General features: G+C 44.6%; 1 long non-coding RNA gene across 2 annotated transcripts; it reads left to right on the top strand.

Annotated features, from left to right (window-relative positions):
* The first annotated feature begins 11,355 nt into the window (after nt 1-11,355).
* LOC144164976 (uncharacterized) lies at nt 11,356-14,751 on the top strand. Of its 2 annotated transcripts, XR_013321289.1 has the most exons (4): nt 11,361-11,490; nt 11,572-11,727; nt 12,398-12,573; nt 13,782-14,751. It is a non-coding gene; the product is annotated as an uncharacterized LOC144164976 (long non-coding RNA). The 2 variants fall into 2 exon arrangements; XR_013321288.1 differs by having other exon boundaries at nt 11,356-11,727.
* The last annotated feature ends 582 nt before the right edge of the window (nt 14,752-15,333 follow it).

The following is a 15,333-nucleotide window of genomic DNA, read 5'->3' as shown; positions in this document are numbered from 1 at the left end:
CCTGTATTTATTCTGGGCTCTATCATATGCGACCGATGAGCAGTTCTCGGAGAATCATCGTGTTCAGCGGTTAAGTGCTGCTTGTTCAAATATGCATATTTCTAGAAATAGAGCGCTTGGTACTTTATGCGAGTACAGCAATCACGTGCAAGATACTGTGGTGAGGAGAAGCAGTGGTACATATTTATTTTACATTCTGTGAGTGTTTTGTTTACCACATGTCTTCTAGAGACACGAAATGCGGGGCGGAAATTTTTGCAGAACATGAACTTCTCAACGTTTGAAAGCAACAGTTAGGTAGGATTAAATAGAAGAAACTTTGTAATGTGAAAGATGTATCAAAATTTTGTGGTTTTGGTGTCAGCTTGCTGAATCCAAATATGTATTGTGTTGATAGGAAACATTTTAGTAATAGAGGTTAGAATTTGGCGGGTAGTTTTCGCCAAGGAAGCAGCCGTCTCATTGCGTTCAATATGGTAGAACCAACTGGAGCTAATGTATTTATGCACAGCTAATCCTTTATGCACAGGACCATTACATTTGTGGATGTCTACAGAGGGATAGGGGAACTTGTAAACCAGCAAGGGGGAGCGGACCTGTACACATTTTAATGTAACCATTATTAACTACACGGACAATAAATGGCATATTGTCTTTAGCAGCAGAGAGCAAACAGGTTCGCGACATGCATTTTCTTTTTCCGTCTTTGTTGAAATGTTTGAAATTGAGAGGGGCAGGCGCACAGTTAAGTTTGGTTTCTCTAGTGTTTTTACCTAATTTACATGTATTGCAAGTGCCTGGTGCAGAATTTTGATGCAATACTGCACTACAGCACATTTTTTTGTGCTACATGAGATGGTGAGGCAGGAAGTGCTGCAATTAACAAATCGTGTAGTTATGACGTTAGGCTCCAGTGTTGTACCTGATGCTGCCGGTTGCACAACCTTCCATGTGTCTTCTAGGAGACACCCTGGAAGGGCAGTGGCATAGGGTACCAGCAGCCAGATCTCATTGCGGTGTCCTACCCCATGTCTACACCTGTCATTAGCGGTTGACCCAACTACCAAGCGTCTATCAAACCAGTGAAGATTTGGCCCTTGCTCAAGCTTCATAGTCATGATGATTCTTCCTTGACGTTGACCAGCTGTACTGCACTGTCACTACCTTGTCAACTAGGGACAACTGCATCGCCCGAACTTTTCCAAGCCTTACCTTCTCCTTCACCTCAATGGGTGCACCCAAATCTCAGAAGGCTTCACCTTTCTATCATTACATGCTTTTAGGTATATAGCCCAATTACTTTTCTATTCCCCATTTCCAAGTTTGCACCTTGCACCTCCACTATGTTTTTAAAAAAACATTCAATTCTCAAAATTTTCTCTAACCGTAACTTTTTTGCATTATGATTTGAAAAGATGGGTTTCAACTTGGAATTAACTTAAACAATGTGAAGATAAAACTGATATGAAGGGCAGCTCTGTCTCAATGCCTGCCGGACACCAAACAAAAACAAAAAGGGAGCAGTAGGTTTGCATTACTTATGCATAGTTACTCACAAGCATTACCCAGTGCATCATCATGATCATTGTCGTTCTTGTCATTGTCTGAAGCCATTGTGCAGTCACAGAGAAAGTCGGACTCGCTCTCGGAGACAAATTCGAGGTGTTAAGCAGATTAGAATGGGCAGAATCTGAGCTAGTTGGATCATACTTGAATTAATACTGGTCAGCTTAAATTTAACTGGGTACGCTTCGTTTCTTGTCATTGTCTGCGTACCGAGTTAAATTCAGGCTGACCGGTATTAATTCAAGTTAAGCAGATGTTGCTGCCCGAAGTATTGCAAAAAACCTGCTTTTTTTCTCTAGAGACAATGCCACAACCATCATTCCTCATGTTTGACACCATTTTTGTTACATTTGCCAAACAGGTTTTTTTTTCAAAGTTCTGAAGGGCCCTTGGTACTAGAACTGATTACTGACTGTAAAATCACCTTTGGTGCCGAGAAGCACAGCATTGGCCGCAACGAGTGAGGCTCGCGATTAACTTTCATGACTTCTTTAAAAGTTATTCCTGATAACTGCTTTTAGTGACAGCTGCAAGATAGCTACAACAACGGTTAGGTCACATGTGCTGCCTCACTGTGGGCAAATTGCATGAGGCCCAGCCCATGTTGGTTACAGAGCAGCGCCTCAGAGAATTCATCCACAGTGTCGTCAGTTTCTGCAGCTGAGACTTCGCGTTTATGGGAACTTTATTAACCACTGCACATTACACCACTCAGGAAGCCAGCCCTGCGTTCCACACAGCACCATGTCGCCTACGGGGTCCAGTTCTGCAAGTGCCTTGCCATGGTGGAGCTGGTGAAGGGGGTAGAGCTGTTCCAGGATCTGGTCCACTGTGCCACGTCACCAATGTCAAGCTGGACCAGAGGCTACTGCAGATGAAGGCGGCAGTGTGAAAAGTAGGGAAAAGTGCTCCAAGTCCCATTGCTGAATGAATGGCCTACCAGCACACCGCGCTGCCTGCAGATGCAATGCCAACTTGCTGGCAGGCAGGGATGAGCTGGATCGCACATTGGCTCGGAGGTTTACCCACACGTCGCAAGCTCTGGGGTACCTTCCAAGCTGTCCAGAGGCCTCAAAGCAACTGGAACCCACTGGAAGTGATGTGGTTGGCCCCAGTCATTTTGGGCTGCTTGAGAGCAGCGATAAGTCTGTTTTGGAGAGACAAAATAAGGGAGTTGTAGCAGCCAAAGATTATTTTGAAGCAATAAAAACAACCCACAGGAACATTATATATACAGTCCAATCCACTTATAACATCATTGGACATTAAAATGAAGTCATGGCACCATCAACTTCGCTATATGTTTTATGGCAAAATAAACCCCTTATTAATTACACTTATTCTTATTATTGGTTATAACAATTGAGCCTGACGGTACGAGCCTATGTACAATATAGTATTTGGAGATCTGTGAAAGATCATGGGTGCATTGTGTGTGACCAGGCTGTCATCCATTTTGCCCACCATTTCTCTGTTGCGATGCTGGATTTCAGCCTACCGAGTCAAGCAGTGCTTTCACATTTATAGGGCACAGCATGGAACACCAGCCATCAGGGCCTCAATTCTCTGAAATTATGGCTGTAATTCTTAAGTAATGTGGCATTAATGTGCACGTTTTCCATGGTTAGGGAATCCTGTGGAGGAGCAGGAGAATCAGGGTGCATTGTTCTGCCTGTCGTTTTAAGGTCGAGTAGACGTGCACAGTAGCAAGACGTACGGTGCGATTTCTACAATCTCCCACTCCTCTGCGGGACTTCCAACCAAGGAACACATGCATTTGTGCACTAATACCGCATCACTTCAAAATGACGACTGGTGTCAGTTCAGCCACAGTCAGAGGCAGATAGCTGCTTAACATTAATGCACCAATCGAAAGAAATCTCTCCAATTACCCGCTCAAAGACCAGAGGGCCCTGAACTTGGGCAACTGCAGCGTACAGTCAATCGAACTAAGATGGTCACTCGTTGCCCATAGCTTCTTCTCCCACACCACATTCCTCTATTGCTTCAATAAAAGTTTACAACACCCTGTCTGTATGTCTAATCTTTGCCCCCTAGAAATATACAGCTGCCCTTTATCTCTAAAGTCCCAGCTAAAGTGATGGTCACCATGCTGCAATGAGAAACTGAAGCCTGTTCTGAGCAGCTGTGCGGTCCCGCCAGTTGTTTATAACGCACACCACACTTTTTCAGCATGCAAGGTTGAGAAGAACGAATGCCCCCAAGGAGGAAATTCCACCTCTGCTGAAAAATCTTACCTCAAAGAGATTTTTAAAACACTCAGTAGCTTCTTGTGAATGAATTAACTGAGGGTGCCAAATTAGCTGTTTTTCATAAAACCAGCCACAACGATGGCCATCATGCCTTCACTGAAGCAAACGTCGACAGGGACAGCCTGCATATGAAGAAAATTCAACCATGGTGAAGAACAGCAGCCTAATGAATTTATATATATGCCTTACACAAGAAAACAAAAATCTGCAAAGAGAAAAAAATATGAGCGCCCATACGCAAAATGTTCAGCTAAACCACTTAAGCTGTCCAAGCAACAGGGTTAGAAACGCCGATCTTTCACCTAAAGTGTGCATGCATGCAGGGCAACAAGAGTATTTAATGGAAGAAAATGAGCAGGTCAACTAGTGGAAAAGCTCTGGCAAGCTGATCTTTGTTCTTTGCATCGGTAGGTGAGAGGGGCAGAAAATTAAATACTTTGTAAAGGTACAGCAGACATGCCCGCAAAATTTTTTTAAAATACATCAGACATACCCAGCTTTCTCTCTCAAAATTCCGACCTCTCAGGAACCAAGCAAAACCACTTCAAGAAAGTGATATTTGGCATAAAGCGAGAAGTCAAGGTGAAGATGAAAACAATAAAATAATTTTCCAGGATTCTGAATATTTTTTGTGTGATTCGCTGTCAAATCTTACTCCCAATGCATTTCTATGGGATAGTTTCCATGGCTCAGGAACCTAGTCGCGCAACGTGCGAGACTTGAAACTGTGCACAAAGCAAGTTTTCCCCCCAATATTAGCTGCGCAAAAAATTTAACATTTTGCTAAATAACTACAGAGTAATCACTGTTGAAAGGACTGCCATGAGCGGGAAAGCAGCACGCAAAATTTTAAAGGTAGTTTGGAGCACTAGGTTGAACTCGGATGGATTTGAATCTTCACAAGTTTTCCTTTAGTGTGTGCATGCCCGTGCATAGCGTTTTGTAATACAGTTGAACCTCGTTATAAGAGACATGGATGTAAGAGACAAATGGCTATAAGAGACACTATTCACCCACATAGTTGGCTGCCCTATCTTTCCCATTAAATTGACCTTTTTTATAACAGACATCGGATGTAGAGGACAGTTGGTCATAAGGGACAAGTCATCCTTGAACTTTAATCAATAATCTCGCTGGTAACAGACATTTTAACTTCAGATGCAGTGCCACCAGTCACTAATTGCAGTTGCTTCCATTGTGGCAACACAGGTGGACAACAGAGGCCTGCAGTCGCTATTTATTGTAACTTCAGCAAACACCCAGTGGTTCAGTCGGCTATGAAATGACGATGAGAAGCCCTGCCAATGGAAATGCAACTTGCAGAAGTGGTTGAAGCTTACTGCCATCCATTGGAGTGCGACCGCACATGCGGGCTCTCACATTCGCGTAGCTCCCAATCAAGAAGCATTGCAGATGTGGAGTCCTGCATGCGTAATGAATAGCCTGAGCACACAGCAGAAGAAGCTGTGCGCTCTGGCTATTCACCAGACTTGTGAACTCAACATCTACTATTCATGTTCCACAAGCAGTGAAAGGAAAAAAAGCTTGTGGAATTGGTTGTAAAAACAGTGTAAACACAGTCGTGAAGCAAACAAAGATTCAGAACTGTTTCATAAATTCTGGGGGACAAACATAAATTAGAATGAATCTTTTGCAACATGCGTTAGCGTTCTTGTGAGCTTATTTTAGTCATACGGTGCCCACATTGAACTAGGGTCTGATTAGCAAGCGATAACATGGTTCCCTGCTATAAGAGACATCTCGTATAAGAGACACAAACTGCTCCCCGGTACGTGTCTCTTATAAAGGGGTTCAACTGTAGCTATACTTAATGCCCACTTTACAATTCACGTAGTGAGAGCAGTCGGTCTTGATTTTTACACAACTGGCCAAACCGCTATTGCTCACTGAAGCTAAGGCTGACGTAGCCATCGCAAGAGTTACGTCCAATCATCTGTTTTTATTAATAACAGTGGCTCAGGCTAGTCAGTGAATGGAAGCGGTTTGGCCAGTTGGGTAAAATCATGGCAGAGAGCTCTTGCTTTGTATTTTGAAATGGGCTTAGGGTAGCAGCTTGGAGTTCCACCCCAATTAAGCCAGAGTTAGTTCAATCATCAGTAATAACAATGATTAATAATTAACAGGGTCTCTGGCTAGTCATTGGGGAGACGCATTTTGTCAGTTTGAGTGAATATCAAGAAAAACTGCTGTTGCTGCATGTTGTGAAGCGGGCATGGGGTAGCAATTTGGAGTTCCGTTTGGACTGAGCTAGAGTTATTCCAATCATTTTTACAGTTGAACCTCGTTATAATGAACACTGATATAGCAAATTATCGGCTATAACGAACTAAAAAATTAAAATACAAACTGGTTGGTCACACATCATTTCAGTGCCGGAAAGTGGAACTGGAAGAGCTGCACGCAATATCAGCTGTAATGAAGAAAAAACTCTCAACGCCCAAAACTGTAGAAGTAGAAAAGGCCCTTTTGTGCGTGGTCACTGTGGAAACCTTTATACTGTTCGGTGCTATGAAAAGCCACCGTACAAAGATCACGTCCTCCTTCAAAAAATAATAATGCAGGCCTGTTCTGTCAAATGATCTTTCCCTTTTGTAATTTCACGTTCTCATATTTGGGTCCATTTAGTTTGAAATGCCACAAGGAGACAGCTAAGGATTAACTCGTTTACAGTAAGTTCAAAGCCTAGAATAATGCGTTTTTGTGGCTAGGATTTTTCCTCTAGCCAGATTACCAATTCCTTAGAGCCAAGTTTTACCTCTACCATTACAACGCCTATCGGGTACAATAAACTAATTTACTGCCACGAAACTACTTTGTTATAATGCGGTTAGACTGTAATTATTAGTATTGAATAATAATTAGATGTGATTGTGCACGTGGCTTATCAGTGCGCCGAAAGGGCTTGGCCGGTTGAGTAAAAGCAAGAAAGACTGCTCCCAGCATGAGTTGCGTTTCCCCTAGACAGAAATTTACTGACAGCTGGCGTTCTGTCTGGACAGAACTGTATGGAAAGCATCGAAATGTACAAGATGATCACGTGGCATTAGAACAATTATGGCCAGGCCGGTGTCTCAAGTGGCTTAAAGCTCCTGGATCAGCTCGCTAAGGTGGCAAAGAATTAGTGGTTGATAATCGAAGAGGTCGAGAGCAGTCCAGCGCGCCAACACAAATTTAAAAACTTTTGCCGATACATCCGCCGTATCGCTAAGAAATTTTGTGGGTACGTCCGAGTACCTTTAGATACAGCAAAAATTAAAAGGAGTGATAATAGAGGACGCTAATCAGTACAAACAGCATTCAGTGCTGTGCTCATGCGCATATTTGCGGATCAGCCCGCAGGTGCAGTTTTGAGAGGAGAGGGGAAGGGCGCTTGTATAGGGTCCCATCCTGCAGAGCTATCAAAAAGTCTGTTTTCACGCAATGATCTACAGTTATAATACTGTCCTCTAATGAGAAATATACAGGGTGTTGCAGTATACAGTTTAAATGTTGCAACACCCTGCAACATACATGAAAGGGTTGCACTACACATGAAAAAAAAAGTTTTAAGCAAAACCACTCCTTTATCTTACAAATTTCGCACTAATGTCACATTTCAGTAATATATGCTGTTGGGCTAGATGGTGCATATCGCATATGGTGCAAAAACACGACACAAAAACTAACATTTCAGATAACAACATCCACGAAGCGATCACATTTCAGATTAGTTAAGAAACAGGCCAGGCAACAGGACCTCTACGTTAATTCTTGGCGCCGAAAAGGCACTTTTGAAAGTGCAACGAGGATGATGAAGGCCAGACATTAGTATGCTCGAAACGCTCGAAAGTGGCCATTTTAAGTTGTTTTTTTTTTACTGTCTCACTTGCCTCCAATGCCAATGACGCCTTTTTAGGCGGCGTTGACATAACTTGCGTAGGCAGCCGATTTGTCCGCCGCGTTGACCGCGTCAAGCTGGCACATGCGCGCAGAAAACGACGGGCACGTAACACGAACGCACACTTGAGACGACGCAAACCTTCGTGGGACAACAAACATCGGTACCGTTCACCGTCGTCACTGCTTGAATGTATCACAAATAGCGTTGCAATACAGTCACAAAGGCGCCGATACAATTAACGAATACTTACACGTTGAGGGCCAACTACAAATAATTGTAATAATTGTTCTTTACCTCCCTGTCGCACCTGTAGCAGCACAAACACGAGGCCTCCCACATTCCCACAAAGTCGCCTGCTGGCAGCTGGACCATAGAGAAAGAAATACTGGACGGCACAGAACAGGTGGACGGCTGGACGTGTATTCCTCCTTTCTCTTTCACTTGCGTGCGAACTAGAAAAAAAAATTGTTGGCACGCGGCGTGCGAACTAAAAATAAAAATTGTTCCCACGCGGCGTGCGAACTACAAATAAAAATTGTTCCCACGGGGCGTGCGAATAGGGACACCCGGCGAATACAGTGAGGTTCGATTGTGTGCATCGGAGCGTAGAGCTCGACGTAGTTACCACATTCGGCTTTTGCGGTAAATGCGCAAATGAGATGTGGAGGAGTGGAGGGTGTGTTGTGTCGTATGTACCGATTACTTTGGGCTGTCCCTCTTCATGTCGGCACACTCGGCGGTGAAGTGCGATGCTTAAGCATGGGCAGCGATTGTTGCTGGAAGCCGCTGCAAGCATCGCGGGGTTGTGCTGGTCAGTTATGATCGCTTTGGCGTTCGGTTAGCGCTCGAGGTTCTTTCGCTCAACGGAGCTGCCACCCGCGTAACATGCTGCGAGTTGCGGGGACGAAAGATGGCAGCGGCGGTGGTGAAAGAAAGGGTACGCAGACCATGGTGACAGGAGGACGCTTGTTTTCTTTATCCCTCGCCCATGCACTTATTCTATTCCAGCATGAAAGCTAGACTTCTGCCAATTTACTAGGACGTCGTAACTTAGCTTTAAGGACGACAAAAAGTAGGTTCGATTTCAGATTTACAAAAAGCCAGCAATTATACTGGACTAAAAGGCCACTTTACAAGTGCCCTTTTAGGGATACTATGAATCAGGCATGTTATCTGAACAACCTCCGCTTAAACCCTTTCGCACTTACCCCCGCCTTTTAATATATATCCTCCTGTGGGCATTGAAGTGTCGACCAAATGTGCATTCTGCTTTGTTCTCTTGAATTTTATTTCAACCTACACAAAAACCGCTTTTGGCCTGAATGTCCAACGAGTCGAAAGGTCCAATTCGTCACGTGATCGGCGAGACAAAAGGTCCAATCGAGCCTGAATGTCCAACGAGACGAAAGATCCACCGAGTCTGAATGTCCAACGAGACGAAAAGTCCACTGAGACGAAGGGTCCAACAATACTAAGGGCCAAGGCCCCACTGTTTTATTCAAGTATTGCATTTGTTGTGAAGATTAAGACGATAGCGGTAGGTTCAAGCGTGTTGTGCCAAATGTTACGCTACGTTCATAAAATGAGCGTTGCGACAGTGCGGGTAGTTGTGTACGGGCCTCACCTTTGCGTCAATATAAAGCTTTGCACATGAACGTGCCGTACCGGATGGCTTTCGTCAACCTCCTCAAAATAGTTACACCACAAAACAAACAAGAAAGTGTGATTGTGATTATGGAAATCTATAAGACTAATCTGTTTGTTCGTGGCACAGGGTACCATCATATGATTAATGGCGTGTGAAGACTGAACCGGAAATCACAAAATTTCGCCAATTACTCTTAGGCCAGAAAAATGAACTTCTGCTCAATTGATTCTTTTAGCAATGTAGGGGCTATCTTCTCGATTTAGCTGGAGCACTCCTTAAAGGAGCCATGAAGAGAAAATGCAAGTTGGTTTTATTCGAAAGATTTCGTGTTTTATTGTGCCCCCAGCGCTTGTCCGGATACAAACGGTGCTTTATTCACTGAGAAATTACACAGTTTAGGTTAAAATTGTGATTTTTCCGCTCAATCGTGCGTTTTCGTGGTCCCAAATGACATCACAGGAACCGACCGCTCTGCAGCCTAGAGTAACTTCATTCACGCATCCGCCGTACAGGGTAGAGACACGTATACGCTGGCGCCGCCATTTTCGGTTGCTCGCTCGCCGCCGAAGCAAGTCATTGTGTCAAAACCGCGCTAAAATTATCGCCGCAACGCGGTTTACTGAAGAAGTTTGAATCATATAGTCTGTTTCGCGTTGCTAGGTCTCGTGGGAAACGAAAAGAATAACGCTTTGAGCCCGTTGGCCCAATTGCGGCGGCACGGGACCGTTCAAAGGTTGTCTCCACCCTGTACAGCGGTGTGGTTTGTTCCCGCGTTTCTTTACGTTCCGTAACCTAGATGACGCCACCATACCGTGGCAAGCGTTTGGTTTGTTTTTGCCCGCATTTAAACCTGGCTTGTTTTTGTTCCGGGAGAAAATATTTGTTCCCTGAAACAGTGCTCGCTCGACAAATGGGGTCACGTAAGACATCGTTGCTTGCGTCAATCGGCCAGTGTCGTCTGAGACAACCCCAAGCCCCGTAGTGCTGTGCAGCTAAACCAAGCATGCTGTGCGCAGTACGAACAGCAGAACGCATCAGTACTTCTATGTTTACATGTGCTTTCGTAACTTCCACTGTTTGTCCCATCATTCTTATTGCTTTGTAAAGAATGTGCCCTAAATTTAAGCGCAAATCGCTCGTTCGTCTAGTTTGTAAGCTGTACCTAATTTGCGTCTGCTTCTGCCAGCCTCCGCCAATCGCAGAGCTTAGCTCATGTGACATCATAGGTTCTGTTGCGGGAAATGAGCTGGTGGGTCGCATGACCATTCCCGTTTTTCCTAATTATGTAGCTTATTTGAGCGAAGTTTACGTTAAAAGTGGTGTCGGTATGATTCTAACGAGACAATCTTTTGAATGAACCAAACTTGTGTTTTCTCTTCATGGCTCCTTTAATGGTTGACAAGAATTAACGTGCACATAAAATTATCTGACCCGCTACGAGAATAAATACTTGCATTCGAGCAGCATCGGCAGCTGGCACTCTCTCTTGTTCACTCATTTGTTTGAAGTATATTAGCCCATCCCTGAGGAGTATGGGAACTGAACAACCGGGTGGCAGATTAACCATTCGTCTGCTCACATTTACCCCCGAATTCATAGACCTATCTTAAACTTAAGCAGCGAGCGTACTTCATGAAGTCCGCTCCAAGACAGCAGGCGGCTTGAACGGGTCTAAGACGACCTTCGCGTTTCATAGACGTTGGAGCGAGCTTGCTTCGTCAAGTCAGGGGGCGACTTGAGCGGGGCGGCGACGGACGCGGCTGGGATCGAGAGTAACCGGGAATTATTTCGTTTAAGATTCAAATCAAGGTCATAAAACAGTCCCTTTAACTAAAAACCACCCATAGTAATTGTTAATAATGGTCTGTTTAAGCAAATAGCAATCCCCAATCATCTACAGTCAAAGCATAACGCGTGTTTCAGACATTAGTGAATGTGATCTGGCAACCCGGGCGCTCGCAACCGAGCCAAGGTAAACCGAGCCGCATCGGCGTTCTCGACAGCGTTTCGTTGGTTTCATGTTCGTTTCTTCGTATTTTTGTGCGTGCGCAGCAAAAGGATCCAAGAAATGCGCAGAAAAGTTGCACCAAGGTTCACAGAAGGTGAAAAGACTCTTCTTGTGTTGGTTTTAAAGACGCGGCGAAGCAAATGATAGCGCAAGAACGACGTATCTTCCGTTGCAGCGAAAGCTTCCCAGTGGCGAGATGTTGCTACGGAATTTTAACTCCGTCTTTGGTGTCACAAAACGCAACGCGGCAGGACTGAACAATGCTGGAACAACATGAAGCAGAAGTGGAACGAGGAATGGTTCCGCGGAAAGCGAGAGGAATTGAAGGCCGGTAAGTAACGCGTTCGCAATTTCGTTGAAAGACCCTAGCATTGCGCTACCGATAGATGTTACTGCCGTCGCGCCTTACGTTCGAAAGCTGCTTCTTTCACGCGTCCTGCTGTGATTTTTTTCCTGTGTTAAAAGAACTTTGCCGGTTCTTAAGGGCCGCGGATGTTATGTCATCCCTGTTTCGTTCTTGGATATAATAATAATCCGTTTCAACGTAGCCGAATTTTGAATCTCAAGCCTTTCAAAATAAAAAACCTCCCCTCAACAAGGATATACAAAATTTAGTAACCGAACCTGTAGTGTACCGCGCATCATGTGCACACAGGAAATGTGTGCCAGCCAGATTCAGCTTCTGAACCCTGACAAATAATCTGTCCACATCCAGGTACTGAGAGCTTATCGGCAGTACTGTGAAACCCCAGCATACTGCAGTACGTGGAGGCCTGCCCTAGCTATAGCACAGCAGCCTTAAAGTGAAGCTTTCATTTTCACATTTCAACTACTGTCTACTATAGTTTGAAAGAGAAGTCAAAATGTGACCATAGAAGCACAGGTATATGTGTGTGTGCGTGACTATTTTCATTGGAATGCTGCTGTTAGAGCCATTTCAGTGCTCACATTCACACCAGCCTTTTTTTTTTACTGACGGTGTGTTACGCATTGCTTTCTAGGGGGAGGACCACTACCTCGACCCATGTCGCCGACCATGGAGATGGTTGGCATACGGCCTGAAAACAAGAATTACTTGGTCGGAACACGCCACCTGCTGCCTGTGCAGAGTCGACTGGTCCTACAGTTGGTGCAGGCAATGGTGGACAGCACCAGGGACACCGTGTTTATGCCACAGGTGGGTACAAATTTTCCATCTTTAGGGAAAAAAACTGTCCAACATCTCTGAGCTGCAGTGCAGTGAGGGCTCGTGGTTGAATTAATTAGCTTTGGTTTCTAAACAGGGGCCTAATCACGTGTGAATCCATTTTGCCGCAGAAGAAAGAAAAAGCAGTGGCCATCCGCATTTTTTAGCATGCAGGTTTAATGCAGGCTGCTGCAGCCTGTTTTCTGGTTGAGGCTGAAAAATGAAACGTCAGCTCATGTTAAAGGGGCCGTGAAGACAAAATTAAAGTTTGGTTGACTGGAAAGATTGCCTCGTTAGAATAACACTGCACAAATTTTAACACAGACTTGACTCAAATAAATGAAATAATGAGGAAAACAGATAATGGGTTTGCAATACCCTAGCTACTTTTCCACACTGAACTGACGACGTATTATTGGCAGCTCGCTGCAATTCGCTGAGGCCGACAAATCCGATGCAAAGTACAAAGCTTGCAGAACAAGATCTCTGCATTTACATTTAGTGCACATGCTTTTTATAGCAGTAGCAAGTGTTGGGTAAACAGTAGAAGTTACAAGTAAATACATAAACATAGAAGAAAGGTGTATTTTGTCTTAATGGCCCCTTTGAGGACCCCCAGGTGGTCTAAATTCTTAGCTATCCACTACGGTGCGTCTCGTAATCACCTCAGTTGCACTTCGGTGTAACGATGGAGTGACGTGTCCTGCACACCAGCCTCACGTGTGGCATACTGCTCTCTAATAGACGTTGCACACACACAAGGACGCAGTGTTGAAAACCCAAACACTGCTTTACTTTAATTTTTTTGTCTTTTGGTGTGAATTACTTGGACAAGCAGGCTGGCGACACGTCAGGCCGCGGCTACCCCACAAACATAGTTCTCCGTAGCTACAGTGCGCACCTTTTTTACTTGCATGCCATCACATTTACCTGTCACATGGCACGCTCTAAGCTAACTCTAAGTTTTGCCTAAGGCCATGTGCTGAAAAAACGGAGTGGTAACTCACATGGCCCCTTTAATTCCCCGTACATACTCAAATGGCTGTGTAAAGAGTAAGGCAGCCAATTTGTGTATCGTGGAATAGGCAGTGGCGTCACCTTTGCCTTGAAAGGAAGATCACCTCCACCTACCCTTCCGTGCACTCACATATCGCATAAGATTTCACATTCAACAGATATAGTTTGCTTGTTCATTTCAGATGACTCATCCAAGCCAGACTCATCTCCCGGGGAAACATGGGCTGTGACAGCGCAAGACGACAGTCTACCACGAGAGTCTCTTTGGGAGCCAAGTCTGGTGGCGGCAGCTACAGCTTCCGCAGCCGGCAGTTGCAACGGCAGTGATGCAGCAGCGCCCGCTACGGAGGCCGCAGGGCATCCAAACGGTCATATGGCTCTCCTCGAGTGAAAGCTCTGGGCTGACGATAACACGAGGGTGGAGCTCCTGCAGGAGGAGCACATCCTGCACCTTCTGCTGATAAGGAGGTGCACCTGAGAAAATACAGCTAGAGGACCAGCTGATAAACCAGCAAAAAGAGCTTGAGTTAGAGCTCCTGAGTATAAAATTAAGCGTGAGAAAACTTTGCTCACCCAGGCTTTGGAGTGAGAATTCGTCAGGAGCCCGTGTAGTCGGGATGAAGGGAGAGAGAATTTTATCGTATTGCGAGCAGGAGGATGTTGTCAGGGCCTTGTCCTTTCTGGAGTGGTGTTTCTTGTTGGACTGTGTTGGACACCAGCCGAAGAACTTTTAAAAACAAAAACAAACGACATTTTGGATTTTCTAGAGTTTTGTTGTCCATAGGCAAACCAAAACGTGTTTGTCTTTGAAAGGTTTGGATCTCTTGTTTTGCCAGTGTTTTTTTAATTTTTATGGCCAAGGCTTTGCAACAGAAATAATAAAAGTATGTGTAAGCTCAGTGATTTCAGTCTGCTGCCTTTATTTGACAAATGTGGCTATTAGAGCTTTTAGGAGTACTTGAACAAAACCAAATGCCTTCGTACAGGCATTTTGTTACTGGTCTGGTATTTTTCTTTGCACACTCTAGTGGCAGCTTTTTTGCACTAAGGGCAACAAGAATGGCGAGCAATTTAGAATAAAATACAGAAATACTTAGCGGACAGGGAACTACTTGCTTGATTTGAATTGAAACGTGGATGTTCATGTAGGTGCATTGCAGTGATGTTTGCTGCTTGAGCAACATCAGCGTTTTGTGAATATGTGCCTCCCCAGCTCATAGTATTGAATCTACGTAGGAGTCACTGCCCAAGTTGAGTCATCAATATCCACTTTTATCATGCATCAAGCTAACAAACCCCACAAGAAGGCTATAGCAGGATAATGCAATTCACAAGAAAATAACAGTTTGAGGAACATGTGAAAATCACACGATATCAGTGATGGAGTTTGCGGCCAGCCAACCCGGTTGTTGCAAAAACATTTATTTAAGCCGATTAAAATCAAGTAAATGTGGGTGGCCTCTTTAGTTCAGCAAGCCAAGAACAATCACTGCTGTTCTAGCCCGAAGATGAAGCGTTCCCCAGTCTTTACGTGACAGCTATTCAGGCGGCAAAAGAGAAAAAAAGAGTGACACCGAAGCATTCCCTACAATTTCTTTTCGGCTTGCTTAAAAAGTAGCACTTCAGTGCGGTCTCCACATAACTGTGTGTAACATCAGGCTATTCGTTATAATTGTTCAAGAAATTACCACCCGTTTATCTCAGCGAGCACGTCGTAACTGGTAAGTGTGGGTT

This window comes from Haemaphysalis longicornis, unplaced genomic scaffold (genome assembly GCF_048455015.1).
Source record: "Haemaphysalis longicornis isolate Haplotype H1 unplaced genomic scaffold, Haemaphysalis longicornis Haplotype H1 scaffold_14, whole genome shotgun sequence".
Taxonomy (NCBI): Eukaryota; Metazoa; Arthropoda; class Arachnida; order Ixodida; family Ixodidae; genus Haemaphysalis; species Haemaphysalis longicornis.
The sequence above is the reverse complement of the archived record's forward strand: the minus strand, read 5'-3'. Positions and strand labels throughout refer to the sequence as shown.